Source organism: Anas platyrhynchos, chromosome 14 (genome assembly GCF_047663525.1).
Source record: "Anas platyrhynchos isolate ZD024472 breed Pekin duck chromosome 14, IASCAAS_PekinDuck_T2T, whole genome shotgun sequence".
In the NCBI taxonomy this organism is placed as follows: Eukaryota; Metazoa; Chordata; class Aves; order Anseriformes; family Anatidae; genus Anas; species Anas platyrhynchos.
Window position 1 is genome coordinate 17961040 of NC_092600.1, and position 27002 is coordinate 17988041.

The 27002-nt window shown below is 36.9% G+C and overlaps 1 long non-coding RNA gene across 2 annotated transcripts in view; it reads right to left on the reverse strand.

Moving 5' to 3' along the window:
* The window catches only part of LOC106019904 (uncharacterized), a 145404-nt gene extending 120007 nt beyond the window's left edge, over positions 1-25397 (reverse strand). The window contains exons 1-3 of one of the 2 annotated variants that reach the window (XR_001195123.3): positions 25271-25397; positions 23795-23860; positions 11258-11377 (exon numbers count right to left, since the gene is read on the reverse strand). This is a non-coding gene — a long non-coding RNA (uncharacterized lncRNA). Of the gene's footprint in view, positions 1-11257; positions 11378-23794; positions 23861-25270 lie in introns of those variants that run through there. The other variant, XR_002406168.4, reaches the window with a different exon arrangement.
* Between the last annotated feature and the right edge of the window lie 1605 nt (positions 25398-27002).

The following is a 27002-nucleotide window of genomic DNA, read 5'->3' on the forward strand; positions in this document are numbered from 1 at the left end:
ATATGAGCGGATAATCACTGAATGAGATCAGACACATTGCTCTATCAGGGAAGGAACTCAGCAGTGCATAGGCAGAAGGAAAAGTAGAGTCAGCAATTCAGTCTTTTAAAATATGAATGCTCTTTTCCCGTAAGTCTAATTATCACAGTTCAGTGCTTAAATAAAGCGATCCAATAGGTTCAGACCTGTTTTTCAGACATCAGTCTTCCAATGAAGATCTTTAATCTTCTTTATAGTGTAGTTTGTTCTTCGTCTCCCTGCTAGGTCTCTCGCTTACAGAACCAATTTTTCCGTTAGGATCCCACCGTGGGAGGGGGTGAGACAGTGTGGCAGGCAGAGATTTAGGCTACCCCAGATTGTAACATGCCAGTTCTAGGTAAATAATGGCCAGGATATCAGGGAGACATTTGAGCTCACACCTAAAATATAAGCAATGATTTACAAGACAACTGTACTTCTGTCCTCACTTACCTACAGCATGAGATGCATCATAGAAATTGTGTTTCAGTCACAACAGAAATTTGGAAGAAAATGGAATACTGAAAATCAGGATCAGTTCAGATTTCTATACATCCTTCAGCTGAAAAGACAAGACATATGAAAATCTAAATCCGTGTCAGCCTTTAATTCAATTCTGCTGGTTCTTGCAGGATTCTTTTGTCAATGCATTTACCATCTACATTCTATACTCCAGAAAGACAATTAATAATTATCTTTTTACTTTGTGCGTTATCTTTCAGTCTTGCATTGACCCTGCACTAACCAAGTTATTCATGCTTGGAATTAACTACTGGTAATACTAGATCTGCCATGTCTTCATCTATACACAGAGACCTATGGCCAGGTTAGAAAAGTATCTGTATGTATATGTTTTTTTCTTAGAAAAAATAGATTTAACAAAAAATGCTAAACAACACGTTCCCTTTGTTTTACCCAGTCCATGCTCTATGTAACTGCCAAGCTGCTTGCATGCATGTGCAATGCATGAAAGATTTCAAGTATTCATACTTGTGGACCATCCAAGATGAAATCAATTGAAACCTAGAAGTAATCCTTTACCTCCCCAGAAGACTCTTTAATTAGCACACTGTGGGTGTTTTGGAGTGGGTGTTTTGTTTGTCACTGTAAAATCTGATGCCTTAAGGCTTGTAAAGTAACAAATTAGTGGAAAAAAATAATGAATTCTTTTCCTTAAAATGCAAGGAATTGATGTTTAGATACAAGAAGAAAGAATAAATATAGCAAAATCATTAATGAAAATGTGCTACCTCCTTACTTTTATGCTGAAAGATAACAGTAGAAAATAACAAGCATGACCTTAAGTAAAGAAAGAATTAGATAACAGTCTTAACAGAGAAAAATTTACCCTTACAGCAAAAGACAGAAAGCACAAACATTAAAAAAAAAAAAAGCTCTTTATTTATAAATTTTTCTTATGAAGAATGTCAGCTGACTGTTTCTGAACAGTGATGTGGATCGCTCCTAACATTATAGCTAGAATATATCCTACGCTAAATTATAATATTAACAGACACTGAGCTCCTATCAACTGATTCCTCTCCTCGTTATATTGAAGGAATTCCAGGAAATTCATTACAAATACTCTCTGTTTGCATGAGGAAAGGTATAATGAGCAGGAGGAATTTTTATTGTTTCCTCCATGTGTTGTTTATGCTGTCACAAGTACACATTTATTTAATCAAAATTCTTTGTGTATTTTCTATGATGGCTTGACAGAAATCTGGAAACTGCCAGTGCAACTCAATGAGTCAAGTCTCTGCCCTCTCACCCCCACGTGAAAGATGTAGAAAAAAAAAAAAAAGAAGTAGTTAAATTTAAAATGCTGAGTTAGCTCTGTGGCCTAAACTGGAAGTCAGCTTTTTGTGTAGTAAAATAAAATCATTAGGTGATTTTGAAATGTCTGAAGTTAAACAGCTTCAGTTCAGTTCCTGGTAGACATGAGACCATATCTCACATTCAGCACACAACTGCCCTCATGTAGGCCTCATAGCTACTCTCTGTACGAAGGGATGTGCAGCAAAATAAAGGTGGATACTGGCATATTGTTTCTGTAGATACATCCATCATATGTATGTATGCACGTGGCATGAGCCTCTTTCTTGCCCTATTACATACCAGAACATCACATAGTACACCAGAACATGCAGGACACAAACACAGTTGCCAGGTGAAGGCTCTCTAACAGCATGTGGAGCAGCACGATACTGGTCTTTAGTCCTTGTGAGTGAAATTCAGTCCTACATGTCAGTAGATGCCTCATGGTAATTTTTATGACAACTCTATGAAGCAAGACAATGAACTTACTGTCAACTTCATGGTCAAAGGATTCTTGAAAACCTCACAAGCTCATTAGCTGGGTATGCTGCATATTAATAATGATAAAATACCTGTAAAATAACTCCTTAGGAGAGGCATTCTGAATTACACTCTCCTCACCACAATTTGTAAAATGCACATACACGTAGTCCAACTATTTGTTTACTCAGATTTGAAACAAGCTGTACACATATATTTAAGTAACATGAACAGCAACTCTTACTGAATTATCATGGTCCATATTCATTAGCTATCCTGCCTAATCCTTTAAAGCTATGTCTAGTATTCTAAGATAATAAATTGACTTCAAACTAGCTAGAAGTATTCAATACTTGGTCAGCAGCCCTATCAGTCTGGGGATGTAAGAAGTAAAAAGCTATGAAGAATATCCGCAAATTATCAGATAAAGTCTGCCCACAGGGGGTTTGGTGTTGCTTTTTCTTTATATATATGTATATATACACACACACATATATATATTCCAGAAAAGCAAATAGATAGTGAAATTCTTACATTAAAAAATAAATCAATCAATCACCAAAATGCATCAAATGAATCCAATTCAACTTCCATTACGACAAAGTAAATGTGGATTGGTCCTTTTCTGAAGCTGATACATTCTGCTGTGAATATGTATTTTATTTGTCTCAACCACTTCACCTTATAATTAGAAATCACTCCTCTGCAAAGGCTGTAGGGAATAGGAAAATCAGTCTGTATGGCCACTGTCTCACATGGAGGATTGATTTACATCCTCCTCTTTTCATGTTGGCTCCATTAATTGATACAGTACTGGGTAATAACAATCCACTAATAGCTCTGAATGTGGTTTTAATGGAAATGGAAATGTGGAAAGCATTAAACTAATAAAAAGGAATGGAACAAGATTTATGCAGTAACAATAAATATAAAATGAAAACAGAACTGGAAGTTCATTATGATGCTGACCTTTCAATACCAACATTCTTTTTTTTTTTATGTCAGTTTTAACATGCCAGTTGAGATACATACACATTGCTATAGAATGTCTAAAGGGAATCTGCCAGTTGGAAGTGGATGAACAAAGTTCAGCATCCACTGATCTTTTCTGCTGTCCATCCCATCATTAAGAGTCAATTCTGACCCTCTGCAAGTTTGTAGAATAGCTGGTCCTTTTTCATTTAAATATGATGTGAATAATCATCAACTTGTTAACTTATTGTTAAGAAACTAGTGTTAGTTATTTCTTAATTTTTCTTTGCAAGGTGACTAAGCAATTCAAAAATACATTACTCTGTGTTATTTCTTCAGCTATCTGCAATGTAAGGAAGGCTACTCTCACCTGCTAGAGAACTCCGTAGAGTATTGGCATAAATTCATCATCTCGAAGGGAAGCAAATAACCAACTCTGCAAAGCAAAACTAAAAATTCCTAGTCAGATATTTTTCATATCCTGAATGTACTTATTTTTAATCCATACAGAGTGAAAAACACTGAAGTATCAATAGCCAGTTGGAAATATGCAGTACAGAAATTTAAATCAACATTATTAGGATGCAAGTGGTAAATAAGACCTAGGGTTTCCTTACCACCAACTTGATTATATTTTGAGCAAAATCTTGTTTCCTCAGGGATCCACATAAATCAATGGGAGTATCAGCTAAGAAAAGCTCTGCCCATTTGATCTTGCCTCCATTGCAAGTGGACCTCATATTCCCTTTATTAAATTGCTTCGGGTGTACTCTCTTTCTTCATTCCATCACTGCATTTAACTTTTTAACAGATTTAATCCTGCAAGGGTAAGAACTGAATATAACAACTTGCTCTAGAGATATCTTTTTAATGCATTGATAACTTTTGTACTTACAGCCTTTAAGTTATTTTATGCTTGCTAATAAGATAAGCTTCCAACCACAGGACTACTAATTACTATTTATTTCTGACTTTCATCCAGATTCTATGGAAACACTTGAACAAATTTGTTCTTCACATATAAACACATCAGAAAATCAAAATACTAGCATTAACTGATGGAGAAATCAGGCAGAAGAGTCCTGTAAGGGTCTTAAGTCAAGTCATTTGGAAACAGAAAAATGGGCCACACTTCCAGATCTAGTATTCTAGCTGGCATATATAAGACTAGCTATAAAGTAAGTATACCCCAGCCATGATGATAGCTCCTCTGAATTAACAGTTTAACCCTACTCTCTACTGAGTAATTGTGTAAGATACGTTAAATGAAACCTATATCATGACACCACATATTATATTATGTAGTAAACATAATTTGAAATGTCTTTATTTATTTTCAAGCATGCTGCAGTCTTCTATCAGCACTGAAAATGTGAAAAAATGAGCCACTGGAAAAAAGGGATCATCATGAAGAAATAAAATAAAGAAGAATTAACCAAAAGGCCGACACAGGCAGAACCTCATCTGAAAACTACTGCAGTAGCAATTCTGAGAAAAATATACCTTACTTCTAGTAACAGTTTCTACAATAGGATATTGGTATGGTTGCTTGCTAGAATCAGAACCGTAGTCTGTCTGACCCTGAATTCTGGATTCCATTTATGGATAAGGGGTAGGACAATGGCAGGGGGTTGGAATTAGATGATCTTAAGGTCCTTTTCAACCCAAACCATTCTATGATTCTATGATCTCTGATTAATACATTAAATACATGTTGCTGTCAGTAACAGTTAGCTTGAATTTACCATATGTAGCTAGAATACTTCATAGTGTCTATCCTTTCTCAACTCCTACAAACTTCAGACTTTGTGATACACTGTGTCAAAGTACTATATCAATTAATTTTAAATCCAACAGCTTGGTAATCACCTTGTCACAAAAAAGCATACAGTAAAGTCAAAATTAATCTAAACATAGCAATTGCAAGCATTGCTGTGAATCTCTGAGCTGCTTTTTAAATGCAAAACAAATTCAGAATATCGTTGAGTTTCAAAAGAAATCAATAGCTAAAATATAGTGTAGATGGGCTAGACTTGCTGCTGTTACGCTAAGCAGATCTGAGATATTGAACAAATTTAAGATTCTTCCAATATATTACTGCAGAAGGGGTAATTCAAGTATAGTATTTACAAGGAAATCAATGATAAACGATTGGTTTGAGAAAAATGTTTTCTATCAAAATGACAAATGTATAACTTTCAATAAATTTAAGAGATATCTTGCTTCTTGCATTATCCTCCGTCTGTATTGTTTTAGTCTAGGGAAGGAGAATTCTAAATGACAGAAAATGAAATTTCCATATTGATAATGAAAAAAAAATCCTGTTATCTTTTTTTTTTCTTTTGCTTAATTACATTGCATTTTTTATCCAGAAAGCCAGTATATTGCTCAAATTTAATTGCTTATGTGTCTGTACATTTATTTATATCTATTGAACTCAGTACCAGAAATGCAGCAGGTGAGGTAACAGTTTATAAAAAGGAAATAAAAAAAAAAAAAAAAAAAAGGCTCTAAAGCCTTACTCACTAAAATCAAGAACTTTAGAGGGTTGAAGGAAGCGACTTCCCCTCTTCTGAGCATGTGTCCGAAGGCCACACCTAGAGTACTGTGTCCTGTTTTGAGTCCCCTAGTAGAAGAGAAAAACTGAGAAGCCCAAGCTCAGAGAAAGGCGAACAAGCTGGCTGTATGAGGGAGCCAGGTTCATTCAGTTCACAGATGTGCAGGTACACAGGAAAAGGACAAGGGGCAAAGGTCATCTTACAGCCAAGAAAGAAAACTAAAAGAGGATATTAGGGGAAAAAAATGTAATGAGGATGACTAAGCACTTGCACAGATTGTTCAGAGTCTCCAACTTTGAAGAGCCTCAGAATTCAACTGGAAAGGGCTCCACACACCTAGAAACTGACCCTGCTTTGAACACAAGGTTGGACTAGACAGATGTCTCTGGTGGTCCTCTGCAACTTGTTTTTTTCTGTGACGCTAGAATTTCAAACCTTCACAAGAAACGCTGCCAATTCAAAATGGTAGAGAAAAAATATTTTCTTTTAATATTTTATATGAACCTCAACCTTAATCTTTGAAAAACCAATTAAAGTAAGTGTAGCTACAGTGGCTATTCTTCAAGAATTCACAGTACTGACGTAATGCTGAGTCTGGGAACAATAAAAAAAAGAATGGGTATGTGAACAGGAAAGTATCAGGACTATTTTGGACCATACCTGAAAGACCTTATTACTATCCTATGTCTTTGACAAATGCTAATCTGCATGTGAAGGAACTTTGCTCTTATACGTTGAGAAACAAAACCCAACAGTTACCTTCAAGGGTGGTCTACAGAGAAACGGGATGCCAAGTTAGAGAAACGGGGGGAAACAAGATGTCATGCTAATAAAACGGGAACCTGCCATGAAAAAATGGAAGCGAATGATTATTTTGGAGGAATCACGTAACTTCATGACAGGGAATCCCATCAAAGTGCTGATAGCAGAGGTAGATCGCTGCTAGAGTGTGTTTACAAGTTCACAGAAGCCACTACTACACAATGCAGTGCACTTTTTCTCAAAACTGGTAGAACTGACCACTCTGATATCCTATACTATGCTTTTCCATATGTAAATATAACTTTCTTATTGTTAAAGAGGAAAAAAACATTTCCATTGTTATATAGACTTCCTTGATTCTGGCTCCTTGGCCCCAAGGACCTGTTGTAAGAACTGGATGAAACAGGCTTCACAATACCTTTGTGAGATACATATGAAATACTCTCCAAAATGAACAGATGGTCAAACTACAGAGCAGAGATTAAATACTGTTAAGCTGATTGTAATATGAAGTAGAGCTGGGTAAGATATTTTATAAGAAATGTAAACCCTGATGAAAATGTTTTTAAATTTATGTTTAAGCACATCAAATTAGGTGACGATTAAAACTTTCAAATAATAAAAATAAGCCTATAAAAACCAGAACTGTTCACCTGTTCAGTCTGAAATACATATCTCTTTGAGGAAAAAAAAAAAAAAAAAAGAAAGCATAACTTCAAAAGTTAAGGAAAATTTGAATTTTCTAGTGAGGAGGCAGGAAGACTCTTTTGGGGGTTAAGCTTTAGCTTCTGTTGGCAATGTACTAGATTCGACAAAACAGTTTTTCTTATTCTCACAACCCTACTACAAAGATGGTAGGCACCATTTACATAATATTTAAGGATTCTTAGGTGCCTTTGAAATCTCTTGATGCATTCAGATCAAACTCAAAATATTTTGGCCTACCTAATCAGGAGCTCCACAGACCTGAAGTTATAGTGAAGACAGAATAAGCCATAAGCTTTTTTTTTTTTTTTTTTTTTTTTTTTCTCATTTAAAGCTAAGATGTGATCGCAGTCTTCCTATCTGCCCTTCGAGCTTTTTTGATTTAGAAACACCCCTGGGTTCATGCTATCTGATTAACAGTTTATATGTAGATTCATTATTCTCTTGCCAGCAACTGCCTTTACCTAACTGCTTATATAGCCCTCCTTACTTGAAACTGAGCTGAAGATTTATCCACTTCCAGCAACATCTTGATTAACACGCATACTTCTGCATGAGCCACCTTCCAAACTTAACTTATACTGCGCACAAGCTGGATAGAGACATACTTTAGCCATGAACTAACCAAGAGCTTACCATTGTGTCTTTCAACTGTTAAATCACCTATGCTTCCAGAAGTCTTTCTATAAAAATAACACATTTAGGGATGAAAAACATGTCTAGGCAGGTAACAACACAATGAAACAATGAACTCCTGCCTAGCTTATACAGCTATATGAAAATTAAAGGCAGTAAAGTTTGTACTGCTTGCTCAGGAAAAGACTTCTGCATCAAAGTGTTTCATTGTTTATGTATTTATTTTTAAAGAAGAAATAAGTTCTGGGTTTTCTGCTCTTGTTCATGCAGGTGACACCCTCTTGGAAGACATTCAAAAACCTCAGCTGTGAAGTTCAACTCACATCTGATGGAACTCCAATACTTTTTGTCAACTCTGTCCCTTGAAAGGTGTTGGAACAGCTTGTTCTGGATGCCATCTCCAAGCAATTGGAAGAGAAGAAGGTTATGAGGAGTAGTCAGCATGGAATCACGAAGGGGAAGTTGTGCTCGACCAACCTTGTTGCCTTCTATGATGGCATCACCAGCTGGGTAGATGGGGGCTTTTGATACTGTCTCCCATGACATCCTGCTAGCAAAGCTGAGAAAGCGTGGAATAGAGGAGTGGACAGTTAGGTGGTCTGAGAACTGGCTGACTGGCCGAGCTCAGAGGGTGGTGATCGGCAGCACAGAGTCCGGCTGGAGACTTGTGACTAGCGGTGTTCCCCAGGGGTCGGTGCTGGGTCCGGTCTTGTTCGACATCTTCATCGACGACCTTGATGAGGGAATAGTGTCTGCCCTCAGCAAGTACACCCACGACACAAAGCTGGGAGGAGTGGCTGACATGCCAGAAGGCTGCGCTGCCATTCAGCAAGACCTGGACCGGCTGGAGAGATGGGCAGGAAGAAACCAAATGAGGTTTAACAAGAGCAAGTGTAGAGTCCTGCACCTGGGAAGGAACAACCACATGTATTAGTACAGGCTGGGGGATGACCTGCTGGAGAGGAGCTCTGAGGAGAAGGACCTGGGGGTCCTGGTGGACGACAGCTTGACCATGAGCCAGCAGTGTGCCCTGGTGGCCAAGAGGGCCCATGGGATCCTGGCGTGCATTAAAAGGAGCGTGGCCAGCAGGTCAAGGGAGGTGATCCTCCCCCTCTACTCTGCCCTGGTCAGGCCTCACCTGGAGTACTGTGTCCAGTTCTGGGCTCCCCAGTACAAAAAAGACAGGGATCTCCTGGAAAGAGACCAGCGGAGGGCCACAAAGATGATACAGGGCCTGGAGCATCTTCGTTATGAGGAAAGGCTGAGAGACCTGGGTCTGTTCAGCCTGGAGAAAAGAAGACTGAGAGGGGATCTCATCAATGTGTATAAATACCTGAGGTGTGGGAGACAGAGGGATTTGGCCAACCTCTTTTCAGTGGTTTGTGGGGACGGGACAAGGGGCAGTGGTCACAAGATGGAGCACAGGAAGTTCCACACCAACATGCAAAAGAACTTCTTCATGGTGAGGGTGACAGAGCACTGGTACAGGCTGCCTAGGGAGGTTGTGGAGTCTCCTTCTCTGGAGATATTCAAGGCCTGTCTGGATGCCTACCTGGGCAGGCTGCTCTGAGGAACCTGCTTTGGCAGGAGGGTTGGACCCGATGATCTTTCAAGGTCCCTTCCAACCCCTACAATTCTGTGATTCTATGTATTTTGCCCCCATTTTTTTTTTTTTTTTTTTTTTAAATGTATCTTCTGAAATCACTTTTGATTATGCAGGGCATAAATCTGATAAATGTCACAACAGAATTATAAGACCATCTCAAAAAATCATTACAGGATCTATTTTATGATTGGAATAAAAGACACACTAATTATCCCAAATCTATTTTGAGTTATGATGAAGAAGTCTAGTCTTTTGTATTCCTTGCTTTGTTCAGCCTCTTTTCTTTATTGTTCACTCAGAAATACAGGTTGAAATTGGAATGAAACATTATTTCTCAACTGCTGTGGTTAAAAACATTGCATATATTGGGATCGCTTTACTCTTTCATAGCTGTTCAGTCATTGGCTTATCATCTCCCTTTTGTAACATTGCAATCAACATGCAATATCCTAATGGTCTATTTAAGCAATGACGACTCAGGCACAAGGCTTCCTGGGGATTAATGACCACTTGGGAGAAACTGATGTCCCAAAATATAGTCTAGGATCATTAACTTCATTTGTTCATTAATCTTTAGGAAATGCTTCATGATGAGGTTGTTACTTTTATTACAGACTGAAGAATTAGATGTATAGATATTTTAAGTTTCTCATATTTCAGTTGGCAAATATCAGACACTTCTAGTGGATTTAATGATCCATACTACTCTTCAAATTGCGTTTCAAGATTGTGTTGTTTGTAATCTGGGATTTTAAACTAGGAAGCGTAAAATCTTTTATTATTAAAAACTTAAAGATGAAAAAAAAGTCAAAATCTGAAAACAATAAAGTTGTTGTGACTGACTACTTAAGTCGTACCACAGAAGTACACACAGATGTGCATTTCACCAGAAAGCCTGTTACTAATGATAGAGACACAATTTACTGCTGGCACTGTACACTGTACAGAGATTGAGAGAGGATATAGCGTTTTCTCACCAGCCCTAACCCTCACCTTCATATGAGAGTTTAGTGAAGTCAATTGCTTATTTCCAAGGGCCCCATTAACCTCACCTTGATCACTGAATCAACTTATTTACACTTGATTTTTGAGTTTCAATCTGATTTTAAAAGTTATGATACAGAATGTATCTCCTTGCACAGGTGAAGCTAGTGAGAACAAGGGTAGTTTCATCACCCCTGTTTATTTCAGTTTTTCAGAATAAGATTCCAGAAATCCCACTCCAAGATCAAGTAAGAAATTACAAAATGCTTGTATAGTGTTGGACAGGAAACATCCAAACTTCCTCCTGAAAAGAAATTCCAAAATGTAATTTTAAAAAACTCAGATGATGTTTTTTTGTTTGTTTCTTGGTTTTGTTTTTTTTTTTTAACTAACATGAATGACTATTATAATAGTTAAAAAGCCAACAATCCTTGTTCAGTTTTTAGCCACACAATTCAGAGTTTAAAAGCCCATTTCTAAGTCTAAACCTAAGCCAATACTTATCAGATCTGGCTGTGAAGACCAAAAGCTTGAAACTGTAAATTACTGCTTCACACTGGGGGTCTCAGGGTTTGGGGCTTCTGCACTGTACAATATTTTTCATGATGAACCCTAGGGAGGGAAGGAAGTTGGATGAATCTTCTATGTGAGCAGATTTACTGATAGAGAAGGATTTCTAAAGAACACGTTCAATATTAAAACTAAAAAAAATCAGCAGTGGTATCAATAACTTTAATATCAAACTTTCATATACAAACCCTGTTTTGACAATTAAGTAAACAAACATCAGTGATGAGAAGCTATTCTGCTAGCTATCTGGGCATCCATGTGTTTCAGTCTGAAAAACAAAGACAGACACTGAAAATAGACTCTTTCTCCAAAAGTGAGTGGATTTTTTTTGATACGGCATTAAATGAGAATAACATTCTAGAAGAGCGTGCTTTATCCTCATAGCACCAAATAATTACAGCTAAAAGGAGGATATTTTCTTTGTGTCAGGCTTCTACTGTAACTGCTAAATAACCCTCTTTCTCAAACAAATATGAAAAAGAGTAGCATTATTTCACACAAGAGAACATAAAGGGAAGATAAGCTCCATGTAATCAATATGGTCACAACACTGCTGAAAGTTTCTTTGCTTTCTTTTGTTCTTGTGTCAGATACCTTATGACATGCTAACAATAATCTTGGTTAGCAAGGGGGAAAGAAAATCCCTTACTCAGCTCTGCGTACATTACTGTGTAACATAACCTCTTGGTAGAAGAGGAAAAATTAAGACTAGAATTTTCAGTGGAGATTTTGGAACTTTGGTGACAGAACTCCATGAAGATTAGACAGGTGGTTTCTTCTGTACATCTCGGTGAACACGCCACCACCACTGCCTCCCACTGATATCTTATATACATTTGCCAGCTCGCATAAGGAGCATGCCCCTGCTTCTTAGCCATAGCACTTCAACTGGAGTGATTAGCAGAGATTTCCAGGGGTGCTTGGCAATCCTGGACTGCACCGCAAACACTGCGCTGTGAGGTTCAGAAGACTCCAACTAGTATGTGTTTTGTACTTTGCTGCAGTTCTTGAACTGCTTACTTGAATTTAAGTGAACTTTATGTTACAGAGAGCACTATAAAACACCAAGATTGCTTGGATCTTAGCCTACTAATGCTAGCTGGTCCCTCAATATCAGCACTTCTCCAATTGCCTATCATCTAGGTACAGCATTAACAAAGACTGCACACTTGAAGTATTCTTCTTAACTAATAAAACAAAGGAAATTAGCAAGGTATAATAATTAGCTCTAGCCTTATTCAAGGTAAGAAAAGGCAATGAAAAGCTATTATTTTAAATGGGGAAAATCGAACAGGTGATTCTATAGCACATCAGATGACATCATTACTCTCTCCAGATAAATGTCTAAATGTCTTCCACATTAATGAGCCACAAGATAAAAACATTTTTCTGGGCTCTGTGGATCAAAGATCAATATGGAGAAAAGATGCTGTACAGGTCCTTTGTTTCATGTTTGGAGAGCCAGTCAATTGGCTTCAAAGAATTAAGGTCAAATTACAGCAAAGAATCCCCACACAAGCTTTGAAAGGGCCACAAACACTGCTAAATACAGCATTGGTAGTGTGCGTTTTTCAGGCAAACTCTTTTGGGCATATAATGCCAGAAATCAGAGAAAGAGAGATAACAATTGCAATTTTTTTTAAATTTGTTTATTTTTTTTAGGTGTGCCTTCTCTAAGAAGCTAATTTGAGGCTAACGCTTTTGAAGAAAAAAATGTCATTTTGATTGTAATGATCAAAGTCAGTATATTAATATTCCGGAGCTGTTAAGAGTATCTCAGCACTTCACAACTGTAGTGTTAAAGTCTTGGGAAAAAATGGCTTAGGTAAATTACTGCAAACATCATTTTCCCAAACACAAGGCACATATCTTGAGTCAATATATATTTTCATTGATGTAGATGGGATTCTGCCCTAATAAATAATGTAATTGATGCAAAAAGGAAACAAATAAATAAATGGCCACGAAAGACACCACTGAGTTGACCTGAGATGGATATGGAACCTGTGTTGGTAAGACGTGAGGGTCTGTACTGGCAAGGTGATTTGGCCTTTTTCTGTTATGTTCTATAGTCACCCTACAGCTGCAGAACAATAAAGAAAAGCCGGGATGCATTATGAGCTTGTTTGTATCATCAGAAATCAACAAAAGATTAAAATGTTTTTTTTTTTTTCTGTCCATTTTCTTTCTTTTGTAGCCCTTCAAAACTAGAAAAACTAAAAAACAATTTTGAAAAACGCTCAGGTGATTTACAGGTTCTATACACACAGTCCCTGATAATTTCTGTCCTGAAATGGTTAAAATGCATATGCAGCAAGTCAACGCTCAGCAAAAACAATGGGATTATTCAACCAGCTAGCCCTCAAATAACTTCAGTTTGCAACCAACTGCCCCTGGGGAACCTGATAAAATGAGTATTTGCTACTGCCTCCACTTAGTGTCCATCCAAAAATATCTTTCTTTCTTTCTTTGCCTTACGGACTCACTGAGCAGAAGCAAATGAGAGCCTGCTGCTGACCTTTTTGGTATGCTCAGAAGAAAGAGAGAGATGCTGCAACACAACTCGCATCCAGGTGCGGGCTCAACAGTATCAATAACATTAGATATGTACTATTTTTCAATTTTGTGATAATCAGCTACTAAATGGTAGTTTAAAATCAGACTGAAAACAAGTCAATTTAATCAAATAAAAAAAAAAAACACTCAGAAAACGTGAGGATATTTCATTGTAATTATTATTTTTTTAAATTGAAATAGGCACAGTTCATACTGCTTATCTTAAATGATGTTTTATATCCTCTCTCAGGCACTCTAAGCAGAAAATAACTCAGCTACAAAAAAGGTTTATTGTTAAACTACAATAGCTGTTCTTTGTACTAATCTACTCCCATTTGCTTTTTCCAAGTGCAATAATACTTTTTATTTCAAGGGTCACATTCAAATGCCACAATCCCAAGGACTAAGTGAAGAAAATTTAAGCACAAGCCAACATCTCACTGGGATAAGCAGAACCTTCTGTAAAGTAAATAGGGCCCCGGTGGCTTATCAGTCATTGGTGTGTTCAGCTCCCTAAACTAAAAGAATTGAGGGGATTAGTCAGAGGAGAAATGAAATGTACCTAATTAATTCCCCAGATCCCTGTAGATTATATGGCATGTTTGCAACAGCAGGAAATTGTGACTGAAATTAAAAACACATACCTACAGCAGCGATGCTGAAAAATGCAGCCTTTCTTCCTATTACTGCCATATCATTGGTATATTAAGAAGAGCTAATGCCCTTTAGAAGTTTTCATTGTTTTATAAAAGATTTCCTACACATTATTTTTCTTTTTATTTATTTATTATTTTTTAAACAGAGCAGAGAATTCTTGATACCTAGCAGGCAGAAGAGAAAAGTAATGTTGGGAAATGTTGGCATGGTGGCATGAAGCTGCAACAGGGGAGGTTCAGGCTGGACGTTAGGAAACGGTTCTTCAGCTGGGGATATTCTATGGTTCTATGTAAAAGACTTTATTTATCCTTGCAAATTTGTAATGTATAAGGCTTTGTACTGTTCATCTTCTCTCTCCCATCCTGCATCCTGTGTTTTTCTCTGTGTCTGATATGTAAAACTTCAACACAGTAAGAATACTTCCAGTGTCAGAGATAGAAACTTGGAAAAACTAAAATCCAGATAGTCTTCTATATTTCCCTAGTAAAGAACAGAAGAAAAGTTGAATCCAACTGGAAAGTCAGTAGAAGTCTGAATTGGTGAAATTCTGACATGAATTTTATATTTTATTTCCCCATTCTCTCCCAATTTGGAAGAAGTAACTTAGTTGCCTCTACATACTCTCCGGTTGTAAGAGAGAAAAAAAAGTATGTGCTGTTTTTGGATCACATTGAAAAACTTTTCAAAAATTTTCTTCAGGAAAATATTATATAAAGATCTCTCTATAAGTTCATGTAATATATTCAGAGTACTATTACTATACACCTTTTCAAACCACATAAAACTGAAATTAATATTTGCATTTTTACAGCTCCAGTCATTTTATAGGAACATTTACCAGGTGCTTCTGCCTGTGTCCTGACTATAGCTTTTTTCAGGCTTTTCATTAATAGATAACTTTCCTTGTTCTTCCATTTTCTTTTGTGGTCCTCCTACATGCCCTCATCTGTGGAACCGAAGAACCACAAGGGATGAAAGTTATTTTTCTGTGGGAGCCCTGTATAATAACACTGCCAGGACATTGCCACTATGTAGAAAGATTAAAAAGTAGAATTTCAAATAAAGGGTTGATTAACAGCAAAAGAGGAACTTCTCCACTCTTCTCATCAACATACTATGTGAAGGCATGGAGAAAGAATGAAGAATGTAAAGAATTCTGCAAAACATTAAGAGAAATCGTCATAGACAGACAGGAAATCAAGTGCTTTTTGATCCATTCTGTAAACAAGGAAGGCAGTTTGAATTGGCCACAGAGAAGGACAACAGGAATTCAACGAAGCCAGTGTTATGTGAAAATCACTCAACTGCATTTTTCCCATAGGAAAAAATGATTCAATTTGCAACCCATCAATCATTTGGCATAATAATGGAAGTAAATACATCATAATGGAAGGCTGCCACAGGATCAATGTCTTCTACTTTGGAAATAAACATTTTGGGATTGCTCCAGTATTTATTTTCCATAAAACAGATAATTATAAAATAAATAATTGGTTTTACTATGGCATTTATGTGGCAACAGGAAACCATTACTCAGTGACATTTTATTTCAACAGCATTATCGCTAAAGAACAAAAAATTTAAAAGGCTGAATACTTGTGGATCTGTCTGGCACATGTTCTGCTTATTTAACTAGGAGACACTGATTGACTACTTATAATGCTGTTCTAAGGGAAATGAAAAGACAATAACTAAATAATACTCAGTTACCATCTGCAGACTTCTAGGCTTTTGATATTTTAGGATGTTATACAACAACTACACGCTTACTTAAAAGGTCTAAGAATTTGAAATAAATAAACTACCTATAATTTTCACTACAACTAAGGCTTGCTTAAAGTAGACAGTTATTTCTTGAGACTTTTTTTAATAAGTATGATGATGTGATTACTATTGTCAACAGAATATACGAAACACCCATACCACTGAAAATCCTGTCCTCCTATGTTTCCCTTCACTAGTACGATTCATCAGTTTCAACCAATTTTCTTAATTTCTGAGATGTGCAGAATTATTTTGCTGTTTTTTCCCTAGTTTCACACCTGAATAAACTATAGTTTTATTCAATTAATTGAAAACTGTCAAATGGTATCAGATTCCATGTGCTACTGAGATGCTCCAGGAGATGGTAATTCTGCTCTAATTTACAACTTGATTCAAATTAAACTGCAACTCAACACATCTCAGAACAAACTTAGTACTGGTTCAACAAACTCAGTAAACCAGCATAGCCTGTAGATCAAGAAGGGAAGGAATGAGTGGTCCAGCTTATACTGACCTCTCTCCAGTGGCAGTCAGAACCCAGAAAAGATAGATCCTTTGTGAGAGATGGAGTTACCAGTCAAATGCCTCAGAAACTTGACTCTCAGCTTTGGTTTTCTCCAATTTGGGGCAGAAGTCTGGATTCTGTGCTGTGATTCAGGTTTGACAGGTAATAAAGCCTTTCAGTTCACCTTCAGTTCAGTCATTTTGAGTTAGTAGTGTTCATTTAACAAGACAGACTAGCAATTTCATACACCTTTATATCTTTTCAATTAACTGCTTTCAAAAACTTATTTAAGCATCTGCTTAGCTCTTACACAGCACCTGAAGACATATCAGGTTGAGTCAACGATCTACTGGTAATATGCATAATAATTTAACAGTGCAAATGTTTCTAAAGGGAAATATGTGGTATGACGAAGGAATTATGCAAATTTTGTTTTTATAGTGATTTAGCCCTACCATAATATCTTATGCCATTATACAAGCATTAAGCCATGTCATTGCTGACAAAAGCAAACAGGAACTGGACCAGATATCCTGCAGCCTCAGCCTGAATGTATGGATGCCTTAGGGGCACACTACCTATTAATTTAAAATTCTGAAACTAATTATGTATGTCAGGGTGACCTCTTTCTAATCTACATTCATCACAGAACACAAGCCTTCTGTCTCAGTTGTTCCCATAATAAAATAGCTGTTGATAGACTTATATAATTGACTGTATCTGAAGCAGACTCATACCATGGTGCTACATTCAAATTGTATGTAATCCCAGCTGAATAAAGATAAGCAAAAATAATCCAACTATCTCAACTAATTAACTTCTAAGGTTTCATAGCAACATTCCAAAATATATTACTCACAATATAAAAAATAAATAAACGAAAGTGCACTGTATAGAAATCACATTCATTGCAGAGTTACAAAATTATTTGCAACATTTCAAGATGTATGTAGCATAATATATTAAATTCTATTTATTTACCCAACATACAGCTTGTTGTGTTAGATGCACATAAATGATATGTGCACCTAAAGCAAGACCCCCATATCTAACACTGGAATTTTCAGAAGTGCCTAGAAGAACTAAGTACCTAATTCTCATTGCATTCTAAAGGAAATGGAGAAGAAAATCCCAGTTATCACTTTAATAACAGGAATATTTTGTTACAGCATGCATTTTCCACTGGTTCTCTATCCCCATAACAGTGAAATACACAGAAAAAAAATGAGCTGCCAGCAAGCTGTTGCCTTCTCTAGCCTACCTTGGAGAACTCCTTGGAGTTGCTCTTAATCACATTAGTTTAAGAGGGCAAGTAAAGAACTTTAAAAAGCACCACTGGAGGAAAAAACAAACAACAACAACAACAACAACAAACACTTTACTATATTGCATGTATAACAATGAGATAAAATAGAAAGACTCTCATTAAATGGAGATTTATCCTTGAGGCATCCTAGCCCTGAGAGCACAAATGCTCTAAGGAGACCTCAAATCTGCAATATAGATTAAGGTACAGAATGCAAAGAGCAATCAGCAAAGCAAATCTCATAATAATATAAGAAGACATGACAGATGCATCTTTTCTGAGACATATTGAATTCCTAGTGTTTCAGAACAAAGAGTTTAGTGACAGAAGAATTCACCTGCTTTTCTACTTCGAATGCATAGGTACAGCTACGTTACAGAAAAGTGGAATAACACACTGAAAGATGTGAATGAGATTCACCTTATAAGCCAAAACTATGTTTATACTTGGTAATGAATATTAAAGTCAGCTGCAAAGAGTGCATTAGATGTCTTAAAAATCATAAAAGCAGTTTGTATGAATGACTTGCCAGGAAGAGAGGAGGGGAAGAGTGCATTAACTGATCTGTGTGATATTATACTCTAAGCTTTTGATCTCATCAGTTAAAAACATTAGTATTTGTGGTAAATAGGTCAACACGAGTTCCTGTAATAAAGCTCTAAGCTAGAACTGTAAAACGGCTACACACATAAACCAAAGCAAAGCTTTCTCACTTCCATGTGTATCTAATTCATCAAATCAATTGTACTCTCCAGTAACATTACTCAGTTTCTCTCATATTTATAGGTTAATTTTCCCTAATGTTCAGGTGTTCTAATAATTAAACATCCACATTTTTTCACTGAAATGTGCTCATTTGCACAAGGGAGTGCTCCATTAAACCTCAACCTCTCCAGAAATAATGGGCGCCCCATTTTTTCAAGGCTTCATGTTTTTCTTTTACAGACACTTGCAAAGAGACAGATGTTATTTGGCTCAACAAAAAAATACCTGCTGGCAGTTCTACTGCATCAATACTTTCTGACTAAGGTTAATTTGCATACAGTTTAGATACATATTTTGCCTAATTGTATTGTCAGTCATGTGAACTTGACTGAACAGAAAGACCCTGTGCCAATACTATTAAATAGCACTAGTGAATTTGGGTTTACACAATAACTCCTATTTAGTTTCAGAAAAAATAGAAGTCAACTTACACTCTCCCCCAAAGACTAGTATTATGTACTCCCTAAAAGATGTTTCCCTGGAAAAGTCACTATTGATACCTTATACTTAGCAGCCTCCCAGACAAACAAAAGCATACTGTATCAGAAAAAGATCACAGAATGCCAAGTGCAACTATAATTGAGCAAATAATTCTTCAGAAGACCAGTCAGCTTATCAAACACTTAATAGCTATTTTCTTTATGTTCATAATGTAACTTGCACAGAAGATGGCATTTCTTTGTAAGATTGCAGTGCTCTATTTTTAAACTTCCTATCCTGCAAACACACTTTTCTCAAGTCCAAGTTTAAACTTCTTTGCTTGCTTGTGGGTTTCTTTTGTAAGCTTCTGTTTTGACTCCAGAGTGTTTTCACCACGGCCAAGTTCTGCACAATACTCATTCTAGTGCTTTTCACCACTGCTTTATCAATAACAATTCCCAATAACATGACGTTTTCCAATTAACAGACTAAATTCTTACTTCTTTCATTGACAAACAAATAAATAAATAAATAAATAATCTAAGAAAAAGTGCAAACCAATTACACATATTTGGGTAGGATTTTTTGAAGAAATGGCTAAAGGACGAAAACACTCAAATCCCACAGACCTTTAAGAGATCTAAAGATCTCTTAAAGAAACGAGCTGAAGCATTTTTCTTTTATTACAGAGCTAAGCTAGGAAAGAAGCTGAAATTCCAAATTGCCGTGCATATACAAGTCAAAATTGGACATACCAGTTTTCTGTTTATCCTTTGGACATTAATGTACTTACTGAAAAGCGGATAGCTCTCAATTTTTTTCCTAACATACCAGACAAGTTCTAGTACATGAATAATCTTACCAGAACATCAATGGGTTGGTTCACTTCTTGCTAATACAACAGAACAGCTGCTAATAAATAAATTACTGTTAACACAAATCAGAATGTCATCAGCACACAACAGTTTTACTTTATTAACAACCTGCCTCTACACCAGCAGTTCCAGTGTAATGTAAGTGATGTCCCCATTAGAGTGGTGAATTGTGTTTTCATTAATACAGGAAAGAAGCCATCAATGCAAACATTGTTTACTCTGAATCACATTAGGTAATGCTCTTATATTATCTGGGGGCTTTTTTTAAAAAAGCCCCCAGGTACTGAGCAAGCTGAGAAGCAGCAGCTTCCAGAGGCATCACCATCGCAGTGTTCCTCCAGTGGCTTATACCATCCCTGTATCAGGAGTTTGGAATCACTTTTAACACTACAGGAAAAAAACACACTATGTTTTCCAGGAATTATCTCTATTTTAAATGCACAGTGTTCCATTTAGGAGACCCCCAAAGAGTATCTACCAATTCTCGTAGGTAAAAGATGACTCATAACAGATGTAGGTACAAAAACCACCCTGAAACTCGCTATAATTTGAGGGTCTGAGTGATCTGAATGTGCTTTTTTTTTGATCCTGTCTGGCCTTTTTTATATAAACATGTCAAATATCTGTGCTCAACTCAGCATTCAACGACAGGCATATACTGGCAAACCCCAGAGTCTCTCCGTTACCAGTAATTAACTTCCAGTTCTCATCTCCACCTTAAAGCAATACTCTGCTCCAGACATGCTGCAGCATATGTCTACCACGCCATACATCTCTCCTCTGTAATCCTCTTCCAGAAGCAATCCCTCACTCCTTGTGTAACTATAGTCCAACTATTTTGTGACTGTGTAATGTGAATACATGGAAGTAACAAAACCAAACAAAAACATGTCTTCAGCTCAGAGCATCTGCACATCCTCTCAGCACATCTAAGTATATACTAGGCTAGGCAACATGTCTCAATCAGCAACCTTAACTTGTGTTTTAAACAGAATTCTTTTGTCAACCCACTTCAGAACATGAAACGATATCTACACTGACAAGAATCTTCTCCCCAAACTGCCACCGCCATTGGCTAAAGAGCATGGTAAGTCAGAAATTTTCTAAGCACAGTGGATGTCAGCCATTTGCATTAGATTTCAATTTTAAGTGTTTGTTGGAGAGGAGAGAGTTTAATTGTTCTCATTAAGAAGTTGAAGAAACTATCTTTGCAGAACTTCTCTGTACAATCCGACGTGTTGTGATCAGAATTCACTGTTGAATCTAAATGTATGTATCCTAGGACTTAATCCTAACATACAAAATAAGACTTCTAGGACCAAAGCTTAAGGGGATGCAGATGGTTGCAAAGTTGTTATCAAACCCTTCAATTATCCCACTGCTGATAATTCAGACAGCCACAACCATTATTACAAAACTGCTTTTCAAACTGCCATACAAATTTCAACAGCTCTTAAATTTTCTATAGCACCAGTCTATAGCATTTGCACTTCTTCCATTGTGAAATTTTCTTTTACTATTAGAAGCTAAGTAGCTATATACCTTCCTACTTCTCCATTAGGAAGTGACCGATAAGTCCTGAAGTAATTATCTATTAATCACTAACAAAATCTAATAAAATAAGTATTTTCTCTTTTCCTCAAAATTGATAGAATTTAGAAATTTTTGCAGAAATTTTAAAATGTTCCTGCAAGTGAGTCTTGTGATCTCCTACATCTACATCTCTAGGCAGTCTCTATCAGTTTCTTTCAGAGTAAAAGAAAAGGCCATGTCCATTTGTATCAGGTAAAATACTAGGTTCATCATGGAAAATCCTACAGCCTTAAAGAACACAACAGCTTTACCTACAAGGCATGTGATAGTGCCTCAATGCCCCAATGCCATCATTAACTTACAAGTCCCACAGTACATACAATGCCATGCCCAATGCATAGGTAATGATTTTTTCCACACACGACTAGGGACTGATGTTTTGCTCAGTTTGAACTATTTGGATCAAACCAATCTTTCCAATTATCAGCCTCCCCTCATTTTTGTTTTTTCACTTATTTAGTATCAGTCAAAACAGTACCATGCTTGTACAGATCATACTGTTCCAAGAATGAAGTGATGGAAAAAGGCACATCACTACTGATGTTGAAATATATCTGCTAGTTTTACACTAAGAAGCTTTGGAAGTAATTGTATGTTTCAGAGTGACTACCTCACAATAAATGCATGCAAAGATCTGTTTTACTGTAGTTTCTTAATTTCTGCTTGACTTTGCAACTCTAACATTGCATCTAACAATATATCTTTCATACTTCACAGTGTATGAGATGACACCAATAAGATCAGCTTTCACATCTTACAATGCTAGCACTTAAAAATTCAAAAAACATTTGTATCACTAATAAATATGTTATGCAGAAGATTTAGTATGGTGTAGGCAACTTGTAAACTAATAAATTATACAGCACAATGTACTTCTTTAAAGTTTTATTTTCTGCTGTAGGGTCTGGTGTAAAAGCTAGTTGGAAACAAAGTATATTTCATCAAATTTTCCCTTCTTCCAAGAGAGTAGTTAAAAAAATAATTTCTTGAGATAATTTGAAATGGTTCAAGTAGACATGTATGCCAACTGGTAATACATTTTTATTTTTAACTTTATTTTTAAGACCCTCACAATTATGTATTTTTCCTTGTAATACATTATTTGGGATTCTGAGTAGACCACACTATAAATGTACCAATAATCATACAATTGCATAGCCTCCTCACACAATATACAGCAGGTAGGAACAGCCTGGGAAAACAGGGCACTAGAGCTTATCAATGTACAGCTGTCAAGTCTTTTATTCATCTCAACTTTTGGTGGTTTCTGGACAAATTCACTGCGGTGGAAATCCCACTGCAGAAGTAAAGCTTTCAAGGTGAAATAGTTTTTCATTTTCATTATCATGAAAGAAGTGTCTGCAGTACCAGAATGCCACAGCAATAGGTTAAGATTGGCAATTTTGTGACATTTGTAAATTTAAATAGAATAACGTTTATTGCTGTCTCTTCATTTCCTCCTGAACCCCAACTTTCTCCTTTGGTTTCTTTGCAATCTTCCAATAAACAGAAGATATAAAATAAACAAGAAATGTTGCCCTAAAAAGAAGTACTTTTGAGGCATTATTCACAACCTCACTGCCTTCTCTAGAAATGAAAAACTTTTGCTTTGTCTCATGTGCTTTATGAAAAAAGGCAGAAAATGGTGAAATAACCTTATTACTACCTATTAAACATAATCTTCTTTTTACATATCAAAGAACCAAAATGCATCATTGTGTCTAGTGCAAATCAACTCTCCTCTGGAACCCTTTGTCTTTATATCACAAGGCTTCCCAGGATTGCTTTACCAAACGTGAAAAGAAGAAGCTCAGTCTTCACAGTAATAGTAAAGCAGGGGCTCTAGCTGCCAAAGCACTATAACCTTTACATTCCTGATAAACATACCCTGCAACATATGTTTTATGACTGTACCTACTTATTAGGTTTCTGCACTGCTGCAAAGAAACTAAAACAAAACAAACAGCCCCAGTACTGACCAGAATAAACCAGTTAGATTCTACAGAATCTTTCCTAATGCCTCAACAGAAAACTAGCATTAGATATTACATAAAGCTTCCCCAGATTTTGTTGTACTGAAATCATGAACAGAAGATTTATTACAGCTATGGGAAGCACTTGCACTGTTCAGTACATTTTTTTTTAGTACAAACACCAAGCTTCCCAGGAGATGCCTGTATTAGGCTATATTATGAGAGAATACAAAATCAGGCAGAAGAATTATTAAGACATTTGTTTTCTTACCTTATCTCTGAAACAAGAAGAAGGTCTTTTTAAGCTCCAGAAAAAGTTAGGACAGGAGAACTTCTTCTGAAAGAGAAGCGAGTGACTTTTTACAAAACTAAATAAACCAAGTTTTAACCCTTCCTTTTCTTTTATAGCCCAAGAACTGATCATAGTAAAATACTTCCACGGTGAATTTAGTATACTTTACTGTGTTTAGTTTTTATTTAACAAAGTATTTTCTTTTGTTGTTTTGTGTTTAAGCAGATGTACCTTTGCTTTCTGGTCATAAGGAGGTAAGGTTCAGGCAATAGTTTCTGTATGTGTTCTCTGTGTTCATAGCTTTACTGGACCTGTTTTCAAGTATTTGTTTTTCAGCTCATCCTAGTTAATTTGGCCAAACCATACTGGTTCTACCTCTTTTATGGAGAACCAAGACATAAAAAAACATATTTGGGTAAAATTCATGCATCACCACTTGTACATGTCCATGAATGATTACAAGCATTCACACAAAAACTGCTAAGTCCCAATATTTAAATAGCCTAACATGAAAGCAATTAACACTATACGTACAGAAAATATAGTACCCTGAGCAACAAATATTTCTACAGGTCTTTCTTGCAAAGTACATGTGAGCACAGAAGAAACTACAGAAAGCCCTTGAAAAAGGGGTTTGTGTTATTTGGAAACAACAAGATACAGACATGGAGGGCTAGGGGGAGGTCAATGGGAGGAGAGTCTGGGGAGCCAAATTCAAACCCTCTATTAGTGATCATCGATGAATTTATGAATCATTATGCCAGAACTCCTAACTCAGCCTTACAAGGGATTATATTCAAAACCCAGCTGTTGGTAGCTTCTACTCTCCGCAAGAGGGAATGAGTAAGGTTTGAGGAATGGAGTGAGTTGGGATATGCAGCTAATAAGATGCCTGAAAAATATACTATCAGAGACTGTGATGATCAGTGGCAGTTCATCTCCGGTTTCCTATTTCATTTAGCAGTAAATAGGTGTTTATTTAGCCGTACAGCATCTGGCCTGCAGGATCTGACCAGTGTCCACCAGAAGCCACCCTGGCCATCTGCTCAGTCAGCCAGAAGCATATGGACTTCACAGATAAAGAAAAACAAGGCTGGGACCACATGACAACTGGAAGGCGGCCTGTGACAGAGCTGGTGCTACCTACCGGATCAAGACAAGGCTTCAGGCCACTAGAAACCTCCCCTCTCCTCTGCCAACAGGCAGCCACAGCTGGCATGGCAGAACTGTGACCCTCCTCTCCTGCTTCCTCCCCAGGCATCACAGCAGCTATAGTATCCTTACTACCTCATCTAAATTATAACAAATTATTAAGTATACTTAGCACTCTACTGATTATTTTGCAGAAAGTTTTAGCATTTCCCATAACTTTCTGGGCCACGGTTACATGAAATACCGTTTCACACCACAGCAGCAGGCAGCAGCTCCTGCTCTCCACAGCCACAAGGCCTCTACATTGTCCCCTTCTCCAGCCAGCAGCCACCTCTCGCCACCATTTCCTTCAGGATAAGGCTGCATTTCAGCCACTGCAGGAACAGACAGGCACAGGCTTGTCTGAGGAAAGCCTTGCTGGGGCCCAGAGCCATCAAATACACCTCACGAGTCACACCTGGGGAGGTGGGGGCTGAGGACTGGAAGGAGTAAAGATTTGATTGGAACCTGCCTATTTAGGTCATTTTACTGAAATTCAGCAGCATGAGTTTTTTTTCTGACTTTAACATGTCCCAATTCATTGTTCCACATTCTCATCATTGGAGAGATTTGGCATCTCCCTGTATGTGAGAGAGGGAAAGACGGCAATTGGTGTAGTTCCGTACCAGCCTGAACACAGGGTCTATGCATAGAAATATCCTCTTCAAAATAGTGCCTCTTCAAATAGCTGGGAACACATTAAGCATTTGAAATACTCACATAAGTGGCAGTGAAAATACTGCCCTGGTGCCCCAGACATTATATTTTTTGGCTGTAATCAATGCTTTATATCATCCAAATGTTTATTCCTGTACAGAAGAGAGGGAGGCTGAAAGAGGAAAAAAAAAAAAAAAATGAACCTACATCATTCCCATTTAATACCAAGAGTCCTTGGACATCACCACACTATAACGTTAATGGATGGAGATGAATTGCTTGATGTTGCGATTAAATTATGGACTGCGCTTTATTTATCTATGAAAAGCAAAACACTTGGAATGGCAAAATATTGTGTCTTGGAGATACAACAGCCAACCCCTGTCCCTAGGAAAGCTCATCTCATACCTCTTGGATACATGGTAAGGGGAGAGCCTAAAACACCTGCTGCAGGATAGGTTTCAGAGGAATCTAATTAACACCATGTCCAGGAATAACAAAAGCATATGCATCCTAGACAAAGTCACTCAAGATCAAGATGATCAAGAGATCACTTTGTTGAGCCAACACAATTTAGCCTGGGAAAAAAAAAGTTTGGAAATCTCTTTATTGAAAAAAACATGTATGTTTTCAATGACAAATTATGGTAAAGGATTCAGTGAATCATATCTCAAAGAAAAACCAAAAATGATGATGCATGAGAAAAAGTCCTGTAAGAAGGGATCCTATCCTGACTTAAACAAAATCTTGCAACTGTGAAGGTCAATGTATTAAAAAATGGCTGAAGACATCCCAGTGAGTAGACTAGTGCACTGAGGTTGTATAAATATTTTAGAGTCTGCTGATACCATTGACATTGATTAAAACCCTAATCAAGGCCTCAAAATACGGAGAGCAGATAACAGTGTCTTTTCTGCTTGCATTTAGAGCCAAAGCAAGCTGACATCTACCTTGGAATCCGGATGGTTTCATTGCTCATGTTGATCAGGATAAAATCACATCAATCTACAATAAACTGTTCTGTCACCTAAACAAGAGGGAATGTAGCACTTTTTTTTTTTTTTTTTTTTTTTTTTTTTTTTTTTTTAAAATACTGCTATTTTGCAGCTTTGCAGCCTGATTAAATAAAAAAAAAAATCAGGCTCATTTTCGAGTGCAGGAGATTCAATCTTTTGCTGTTGCATTTATAGCATGCCAGCATACCTTTTAAGGTGATTTTTACTTTATCGATTGGCATTGTCCAAATCTATTTCACAGCATCCCCCCCAAAGGATTAAAATCACAGAGGGAGATAAGCAAAAAAAATAAATAAATAAAAATCAAGTTCATCATGTTTAGA